General features: G+C 50.9%; 2 pseudogenes; one reads left to right on the forward strand and one right to left on the reverse strand.

The window, feature by feature from the left end:
- Positions 1-10,570, reverse strand: part of LOC116418817 — a 188,167-nt pseudogene that overhangs the window by 144,140 nt on the left and 33,457 nt on the right.
- LOC111534514 overlaps positions 2,100-10,570 on the forward strand; it is a 21,516-nt pseudogene continuing 13,045 nt past the window's right edge.

Consider the following 10,570-nt stretch of genomic DNA (forward strand, 5'->3'; position numbering starts at 1 on the left):
GACAGGGTCTCACTCTGTTGTCCAGGCTGGAGTGCAGTGGCACAATCTCAGCTCACTGCAACCTGCACCTCCTGAGTTCAAGCGATTCTCCTGCCTCAGCCTCCCCAGTAACTAGGATTACAAGTGCACGCCACCACACCCAGCTAATTTTTTGTATTTTTAATAGAGATGGAGTTTTACCATGTCGGCCAGGCTGGTCTCGAACTCCTGACCTCAAGCAATCCACCCTCCTCAGCCTCCCAAAGTGCTAGGATTACAGGTGTGAGCCACTGTGCCCAGCCACATCCTCAGTTTCTACAAAGGTTTTATAGTCATCCTTTAACACAGTTCAGCAGTTGAAGTGCCGTTGCCCTGCCTGTGATCACTTATATACACACAAGTCAAAGTTGTACAGCGTTCCCAGAATGAGACATCTCCCAGCTCTCTGCAGAGTGGTTGAGGGCATTAGCTTTGCCTGGGTTCGAATCCAGTCTCTGCTGCTTTCTGGCTGCATGAACTTGGACAAGTTATTTAGCCTCTGCGTCTTGGCCACCTCAACCACAGTTAATAATGTCACTTAACTCATGGAGTTTTGTGAAGATGAAATATATTAGAACAGTGTCTGGTACAGGGTCATGGTAGGCACTTGGGAAATTTAGCAATGATGGTTGGGTGCAGTGGATCGCACCTGTAATCCCAGCACTTTGGGAAGCCAAGGTGGAAGGATCACCTGAGGCCAGGAGTTCGAGACTAGGTTGGGCAAAACAGTGAGATCCCATCTCAATTTTTAAAAAACAATAATAAAAAAAAATTTAGCAATGACGACGATTTGCACAATCACACAGCCCACCTCAGGCCAATGTTCTGATTAATGTCACAGTAAGTTTCGCTCACGGATCAAAATGTGGCAGCATGTGTTAAGCCTCTCTGGTAATCAGCAAAATGCAAACGCAGCCAACAGTGCATTGTCACATCCCAGCCATGACCACGGTAAATACGAAGAGACCCCATCGCACCACATGTTGGTGAGAATGTAGGAAAACAGGAAATCACATCCACTTAGCAGTATGATGGCAAATTGTTCCCTCCACTTTGAAGAGCAGTTTGCCAGTTTCTGGCAAAACTGATAATGGGCATCTCCTTCCACTCCAGCAATTCTACTGTAGCTCTGTCCCCCTCGATTCTGAGGAGGTGATGTTGATGTGTGAGCTCTGCTTGAGCAAGGGAATGCACTTCCTGGCTGCCCTGTTTGCTCTTGAAGATGTGTGATGCTCATGGCAATAGATTGCCTTTAGATCTAACGGACAGGAACCCCGACTGCAGCTGGCTTCAAAAACATTGAATTTTTTGCTCCCTAAACAAAAGAGACAGGCCAGGCAAGGTGACTCACACCTGTGATCCCAGCACTGTGGGAGGATCACCTGAGGTCAGGAGTTTGAGACCAGCCTGACCAACATGGTGAAACCCTGTCTCTACTAAAAATACAAAAATTGGCTGGGTGTGGTGGCAGGTGCCTGTAATCCCAGCTACTCGTGAGGCTGAGGTAGGAGAATCACTTGAACCCAGGAGGCAGAGGTTACAGAGAGCCAAGATCGCACCACTGTGCTCCAGCCTGACAGAATGAGACTCTGTCTCAAAAAAAAAAATAAATAAATAAATAAATAATAATAATAATAATAACAACAACAACAACATCAACAAAAAGCCAACATTTTCCAGCCCTTTCTGATGAACTAGATTGGAGTGCCATTTTCTCCCCATTGGGATCGTGCCTTTCTCCATCCACACCTGAATCTGGCAGTTCTGAGATTGTTTCCCGACCCCAGCTTCTGCCATCTGGTCCAGGCTTTCGCAGAGATGGTGGTGGGCCCTCTGCTCTTCCGCATCATGTTCTAAAATGCACCAGGGGAGCAGGGAGCACATCCTCCTCATAAGACCAGGCCTTGCCAGGGCTCTTGGAGCCTGTTTTGGGGTTTGGTCCTGAGCACCCCAATTATTTTCACTCTTCTCACACAAAACTGGGTAGAGAGGTCGGCTGAGGACCGGAACCTGGCCATCAACCTTGGGCAGCTAACCCTCACTAGGGGCTGGGGGGCCTCTGTGCCCTGCTGACCCCTACCATGGCAGGACACGTGGGGCACCCCATCGCCCTCTCACGTGGGAGGATGGAAGGGCGCCTGCTGGGCATTTTGGCATCCCCAACAAAAGACATGCTGCCGTGTATAAGTGAGACTTGTCTTTTCCCTAAAGTGGACCACAGGGGCAGGAGGGCTGCTGCATGGGCCATCCTCCTCTGCGATGCTATAAAGTGCCCCCACGCCCCTCTTTCCCTGCCACTCTCTTGGGATCTGCCCTTAGCCCCTTGTCCTGAACCCCATCCACCCTGGTCCCTCTGCGTCCTGGCCATCGCCCCTGGAGCTCTCCCCGGCACATCAAGCCTGAGTCCGGTATCACTTCCTGGTCGTGCTCCCTCCTCCCCAGCGCCTCTTCACAGGCGTCTCCCTGGCACCTCCAATTTTCCAGTTGCTCAGGCCAAAACCTTAGTGCCATTCTTGATTTTTTTTTTTTCCTATTCCTTTCATACTCCACATTCAGTCCAGCAAACCCTGTCAGCTCTGCCTTCAAAATACTCCCAGAGTTCCCTCTGCTGCCACCAGCCCATCTGTGTCACTGTCTTCCCTGCCTGCCCTGTTCCAGGTTTCTCCTGGGATCCCCCAGCTTCTGCCTTTATGACCCCTTGGTCTGTTTTCAACACAGCAGCCAGAGGGGTCTGGTCAGAACCTAGTTCAGATGTTCTTTAACCTCTGGGCAGAGCTCTCCTTGGCTCCCACCTACTCGGGGTAGAGGCCCCCACAGCCACCTCAGGGTCCTGCTGATCCTTCTTTTCCTTCCCTTTGAACCCTGTCAGCCTCCTGGTCTCCCCTCAGTCACTGTGCTCCAGCCACAGCTTCTCAAGCAGTCAGCCATGCCTGACACACGCACACTCATAGTACTTTGCACTTCTTTCCTTTTCTCGAAACTTCTACACATCTGCACTTTCCTCATGTCTGTGTTCCAATGCTGCCTCCTCAGAGAAGCCTTCCTTGACTACCCCATGCCTCCTCTTCATCCCAGAGTTTTCCCACCAGTGCCCCCGTCACCACTGAACACCACTGACTGTGTATTCTACCCATTTGTCTTGTTGATTGTCTCATTTCTAAAATGCCAGCTCCCAGGCTGGGCATGGTGGCTCATGCCAGTAATCCCAGCACTTTGGGAGGCTGAGGCAGGTGGATCACTTGAGGTCAGGAGTTTGAGACCAGTCTGACCAACATGGTGAAACCCCATCTCTACTAAAAATACAAAAATTAGCTGGATGTGGTGGTGCATGCCTGTAGTCCCAGCTACTCGGAAGGCTGAGGCAGGAGAATGGCTGGAACCAGGGAGGTGGAGGTTGCAAGTGAGCCGAGATCGCACCACTACACTCCAGCTTGGGTGACAGAGTGAGACTCCATCTCAAAAATAAAATAAAATGCCAGCTCCCTGGAGGCAGGGGCCTCTGTCCTGTGCCCTCGTGGGTCCCCAGGCCTAGAGAGTGCCCACCCCATCGTAGGTGCTCAGGAGACCTTCCTAGGATGAGTGGTGACTGAGTGTCCACATTCTGTCCCAGCCAGCAGCCCACCCCCATCTCTTCCACACTCCTTTCTCCTCTCCTGTTTCCCTCTCTCTACCCCCACTCCCACCATCTCAGCCTTTCCTCCTCTTTCTTCTCAGCCTCTCTGCACACCGAGGGAAGAGAAGACTGAACTTTTTCCTGGGATGCCGTCGCTGGGCCCCTGGTGCAGCTGTCCCTGCCTTCACAATGGCAGCCTTCTCTTTGCTTGGCTCTTCTCCTGGGTTTGCTCCCTGCTCTCTTCCTCTCCCCTCGAGTGCACACAAGTGTGCCCGCACGCACACACACAGCTCCCTTCTTCCCTCCGTCCAGCTGCCTCTCATCCGCCCATCTTCCCTCCCCCTCTCCGGCCTGTGGGGTGACAACAGAGCCTCTCCATTCATCCCGTGGACTGTATCCGCCGCTCACAGCAGGGAGCCTGCCTGTCTCTCTCCCTGCACCGAGGACCCAGCCATCCCCACCGTGGGGATCCGAGTATCCACGGGATTGCACAGCCCCTCTTGGGACCCAGGCTGACCCAGCATGTCCTCGAGAGGCACGGATTTGCCACCTCCATGCACACCTTCAAGAGAAATTTCTTCCTCTAATTTGATAGTCCCTTCCTTTCTCCAAGACCTCAGATTTCAAAATAAGTGAAGCGCTTGTTTTGAGCAAGAGTCTAAAGAATTAGACTCTGCCTTAAGTGCCCTTGTGACTTTGAGCTGAGACCTCATCCCCTCTGGGCCTCAGTCTCTCCATCTGTGCAGCAGTGTTGTGACATATAAGCACTAGTCACCTAGTGCCTGTGATAAGACGCCACCCTGAGCGACACATGACCTGTGCCCACAAACCCAGGAGGAGAGGTTCCCTGCCTTGTAGGAGGAAGTGGCCACAGGGAAAGAGGAAGCTGGTGTGAGGCCGATGGGGCAGGGTTTCCATCAACAGCCTCTCTGACCCAGCCCCTTAGCAGGTGTATCCACTTTCCTAGTGGACCAGAGACTGGGTAGCTTAGAATGAAAGGTGTTTTTCACAGTTTCGGGAGCCAGAACCCCAAAATCAAGCATCATCAGGGCCACGCTTTCCCTGAAGGCTTCAGGGGAGGGTCCTTTGCCCTCGAGCTCCTGGGGGTTGCTGGGAATCTTGGCACCCCTTGGCTTGTGGCCGCATCACTCCGGCCTCTGCCTTCATCTTCATGTGGCCGCCTCCCTGTGGGTCCCTCTCTTGCCGTGGCCTGCTCCTCTCTGAATCAGTATCCAAAGTTCCCGCTTCTGTCAAGACACCAATGATTGGACTAGAGCCCGCTCTGATCCAGCGTAACTTCATCTTACAACACCGTGTTACAAACACACAGTCACCCTCACAGGTACCTGGGCAAGGACTTAAGCATATCTTTTGGGGAACACAGTTCAGCTCATAATGGCTGGGTTCTTTCACATGTTAACCCTCCCCCGCCCCCGTAAAGGCTGCAGAGCCGATGTCAAACTGAGCAAACCTGCTGCTCTCCCCTCTTCACTGTCCCGGCTGTGGTCCTGGGTGGGGAGCAATGTGGCCGCCCCGCAGATCAGCTCTGTGCGTAGCCTTCCCTTCCCAACCATGCTTTCTCTCGGAATCTCCACCTGCAGTGGGCATTGAAACAGCTGCCAGGTCAAAAGTGAGGGAAGGGGGACTGTGGTGACAGACACATACACCCTGTCTCCTGGGCCTCAAGAAGCTTCCAGGGGGTTTCAGAGTGCATGAGACCTTTTGCAGTCCTCTCCCGGGTGCTAGCTCTGACTCCCTGAACATTCTGGAATGAGTTAGGCTGGAACCACGTGACCCAATACTGTTGCCACTAGCCACAGGGAGCTATTTAACTGTATGTTAGTTACAATTAGCATTTCAGTTTCTTGGGTGTACTAGCCATGGTTCGAGCCTTCAGTAGGCGCACGTGGGTGCTATACTGGATAATGCACATACAGAATGTTTCCATTGGCACATTGGGAGTAGGGAGTGACACAAAGCTTTGAGAAGGGGCAATAAAAATGCAGGGGGTGGTGGCTATCGAACTTTAGGCGAGTGCTTTCCATGATTCCTCACCAGTAATCCAATGTCTTCTTTGTCATCCCTGCATTCATTTCCCCTCATGCTCCCAGTACCTTGATCTGTCTTCCCAAACCTTCCCAGATCTCGGGTCAGGGTCTCAGGACAGGTTCCTGTTCTCCTAGCAGCAGGTACCATCCATCCTGGGGCCCACAGGTCGTGCCAGCCCACACAGTGAGTCCTTTGGGAACCCATCTGTGTCACAGGGGATTTGAGCAAATGAAGGGAAACTGAGCTCCTACACGGAGGCCGGGATCGGGGCTTCCTTTGCCATCGCTACGTGAACCTGTTCTAGCCTGGGGGCTCCAAATGCATAGAGGGCTGGGCAGGTAGCCCAAAGCAGAGAGGCAGGCTGGGTGGAGAGGGGGTGCCCAGATTTCAACTGTGGACTACTATTCACTCTACTTTTTAAGAATGAGCAACTGAAAACAGGCAGGCCCACAGCAAACACACCTGAGGGATGGATTGGTCCGCAGGCCACCAGCTTGCAAACTTCTTTCTAAGCTGGTGGTTCTCAAGGGAGCACACTGCCCCCTAGGGGTTAAACTCTGTGACAGCATTGCCGGTGATGGTGAAGGATTTGACTTTGCTGGCTTCCTGGGGGCGGGGACTAGGAAGGACTTTGATGTCCTGCTCTACACAGCAGAGCCCACGTGGCCCCTACCTTGCATTGTATTCCGCATAGCTTCTGAGTTTCCTACCATATCATTCATACGGGTAGATTATTTTATGTTTATTGTCATCTGAGCCTTGAACCTATATCTATTTTATGTGTAAATGCCGCAGGGTTTTTGCATATTCCCAGGAAGGTATGGAACAACAAAATGGAGGCAATATTATACTTGCGTGCAAAACTTTCCCAAGAGTCATTCCTTATTTCCGAAAGTCCCATCCCCGATGGCAGTGCTACCCCAAAGGATTTGAATGGCAAATGTCACCCGCCCACCCAGCTGCCCTTGTAACTGTCACATTCCCAGTGAATCCATGTCGAGGTGCAGGCGTCTGCCTGACTACTCTGTTGTATCTTCTTGACGGATGTGCTGGGGAAATTTTATATTGAAATTTATCTTCATTATAAATTGCTTTCCTTTTATTTTTCTTGTAGATTGCAGTTAGAGCATTATATTGATTTTCCAGAAATGACATGCATAGGTAGCTTTTGTTGCCTATAAATTTCCTTTCAAGAAAACAAGGTTGCTCTACAAAGTATTTGTCATAGAAATGGGAGGTCAGTCTAATGGCACTGAGAACAGCTCTTTGAAGGATCCAGGTAGTGTCAGATTCCTCCAAGGCGATAATTAAATATCCGTTGAGTGACAGGCCTTGTTCTGAGGGTCTTTTGTGGATTTCCTGCCCCCCTCTAGCCCATCTCTCTGAACAAAACCACACTTTAAAAGGCACAAGACAGAGATTTAAGACAGCTTGTCCTGGTGGTGACTCAGCAGGCAATAAAACCTGTCACTAGAGATGGAGCCCTCCATGCCCAGCTAATTGAGTTTCCAGGGAGTGAATGGGCCTCGTCCTCATTTGCAGGAGCTGCAAGACCCTTCTAGGGAGTGGATGGCTAGGGCCAGCATTTAATTAGGCACAAGCAGTCCGCCCTCCATGCCACTGACACCCAGAGCTCCGCCTGGCCCTGCTACAACCAGTCAGCAGGGCCTTGGTGTCCTCTGCAGCCCAGTCTTCCTCGATAGCTACAGCCTTGCTAAAAACAGGCAGGTGGAAGACAGGAATGCATAGAGTGGCAAGACAGAAGCAGCTCTCGCCTCTCGCCCTAGTGATCTACTTGTCCCTGTTTGTCCCCAGCAGCTGGCCATTCCTTATCCCCAGCCACAGCCAGAGGACACTTTTAAAAAAATGTAAACCTAAACTATCGCTTCCGGCTGAAAACCTCCCATGGCTGCCCACTGCTCTTTGGGTAAACTGGCATCTTCTTGTCAGGGCTGCCAAGACCTTGCTTGGCCTGGGCCTGCTCACCTCTGTGTCCACATCTCCTACCTGTCCCTTCCTTGGTGACAGCACTCAGGCTGCCTACCCTCTTTGTTCCTCAGAACTTCCAACATCATTCCTGCCCCGGGCCCTTTGTACGTGCAGTTACCTCTGTCTGGAGCACTAGCCCGCAACCTCTTTGGTACATGCAACCAGTTTCGTGGAAGACAGTTTTTCCACGGACTAGGGGTGAGGGATGTTTTGGGATGATTCAAGTGCATTACATTTGTTGTGCACTTTGTTTCTATTATTATTACATTGTAATATGTAATGAAATAATTATACACCTCACCATAATGTAGAATCAGTGGGAGCCCAAGCTTGTTTTCCTGTGACCAGATGGTCTCACCCTGGGGCAATGGGAGACAGTGACAGATCATCAGGCATTAGATTGTCATAAGGAGCTCGCAACCTAGATCCCCCGCATGCACAGTTCACAACAGGGTTCACGCTCCTATGAGAATCTGCTGCTGATCTGATGGGAGGCAGAGTTCAGGCAGTAATGCGAATGGGAAGCAGCTGTAAATACAGATGAAGTTCGCTCACTCACCTGCCACTCACCTGCTATGCAGCCCAGTTCCTAACAGGCCACAGACCACTACCTGTCTATCTGTCTGCAGCCCAGGGGTTGGGGATCCCGGGTCTAGAGCATTGTTCACACACCGCAGAGAACTTCCTCCATCCATTCTCTCTTCCTTCCTTCCCTTCCTGTGTCGGTTAGTACTCCTCACCCCTGTCATTCTCGACCATGACACTGGGCTTTATGTTCTTCTTACGACTTCTCACACCCTTGAAATTATCTTGTGTGTTTGTGAACTTTTTTTTTTTTTTTTTTTTTGAGATGGAGTCTCACTCTGTCACCCAGGTGGAGTACAGTGACATGATCTTGGCTCACTGCAACCTCCACCTCCCAGGTTCAAGCAGTTCCCCTGCCTCTGCCTCCCAAGTAGCTGGGACTACAGGCACCCACCACTATACTCAGCTAATTTCATTTTTTGTTTTCGGTTTTTTTTTTTTTTTTTTGTGGAGACAGAGTCTCACTCTGTCGCCCAACCTGGAGTACAGTGCCACGATCTCAGCTCACTATAGCCTCCACCTCCCAGGTTCAAGTGATTCTCCTGCCTCAGCCTCCCGAGTAGCTGGCATTACAGGGGCGTGCCACCACACCCAGCTAATTTTTTATATTTTTGGTAGAAATGGGGTTTTACCATGTTGGCCAGGCTGGTCTCGAACTCCTGACCTCAAGTGATCCACCTGCTTCGGCCTCCCAGAGTGCTGGGATTACAGGCATGAGCTACCGCACCCGGCCAATTTTTGTATTTTTAGTAGAGATGGGGTTTCACCATATTGGCCAGGTTGGTCTCGGAACTCCTGACCTCAAATGATCTGCCTGCCTCAGCCTCCCAAAGTGCTGGGATTACAGGCGTGAGCCACCACACCGGGCCAGTGAACTTATTTTTTACATGTTTTGTTTGCTGCCCATCCAGAAATAGCACCAGGCAGGTACTGGGTACTCAGTAAAGATTTGAACAAGGCCAGGCACGGTGGCTCACACCTGTAATCCCAGCACTTCGGGAGGCTGTGGCGGGAGGATCACTTGAGCCCAGGAGTTCAAGACCAGCCTGGGTAACAGAGAGAGACCCTGTCTCTACAAATAATTTTAAAAACTGGCCAGGCATAGTGGTGCACACTTGTGGTCCCAGCTCCTTGAGAGGCTGAGATGGGAGGATCACTTAAAAGCCCAGGCTGTTAAGGCCTGCAGTGAGCCATGATCGTGCCACTGCACTACAACCTGGGCAAGTGAAACCTCAACTCCAAAGGAAAAAAAAAATTGAACAAATGGAGAACTCTTGGGCCCTAGGCTTGAAGTAAGCAAGAAAATGAAAACAAAATGGAATTTAAATTACTATCTCATTTATCCAGCATGAAGAAACATAATTGAAATTAGTTCAGGCAAACTTTCCCAGGCCCCAGTGCGCAAATGCTGTCAGAACCCTGTCTTTATGCTTCTTGGGTTTTCTGTCGTTTGGGTTGGCTTTATTAGGAAGGTTCCCTCTTTGTGATGGCAAAATGGCCCCCACAGGTCCATCTCCCCAGTGTAGCGACCCCAGCTGAAAGGCCGCTTTCCAAGGGCTCCAGCAAAAGTTCCAGGGAAAGCTCTCATTGGCTCATCTAGGGTCCTGTCTCTTTCACCCAATCACAGCAGCCAGGCAAAAGGAGATACACTGATTGGCCAGGCCAACATCATGGGCCTGGTCCAGGAGTCAGAGCTAGAAAGGGCCTCATCAGAACATGTAAGGCTGAGAAAGTGAAAAGGTTGGTTGCCTCCCTCTTTTTGGTAACTGAAGGCACAATTATGAAGACAAGACAATGGATTCTGTGTGGAAAAGTAAAACAGATATCCACTATAGAAACATGCAGGCTGGGCACGGTAGCTCACACCGGCAACCCCTAACTTTGGGAGGCCGAGGCGGGTGGATCACTTGAGGTCAGGAGTTCGAGACCAGCCTGACCAACATGGTGAAACTCCGTCCCTAGTGAAAAAAATACAAAATCGGCCAGGCGTGGTGGCGCATGCCTGTAATCCCAGGTACTGAGGAGGCTGAGGCAGAAGAATCACTTGAACCCAGGAGGTGGAGGTTGCAGTGAGCCAAGATCATGCCACTGCGCTGCAGCCTGGGTAAAGATTGATTTTTTAAAAAAAAAAAAAAAAAAATAGCTTCTCCCTAAAGGACAAGTGGGAGGAAAGCATTTCTCCCAGCCCCCAGCTTGCTCTCCTTCCAACATAAGATGCCTCCTTCATGCAGAATCATGACCCCACCTTCCTCATTTGTTTTCACACAGATTTCAGTTCAGCAAGATCCCATCTCTGGCATCCAGAACTTTTACAGC

The sequence above is a fragment of the Piliocolobus tephrosceles genome, chromosome 5, assembly GCF_002776525.5.
Source record: "Piliocolobus tephrosceles isolate RC106 chromosome 5, ASM277652v3, whole genome shotgun sequence".
Lineage (NCBI taxonomy): Eukaryota > Metazoa > Chordata > Mammalia > Primates > Cercopithecidae > Piliocolobus > Piliocolobus tephrosceles.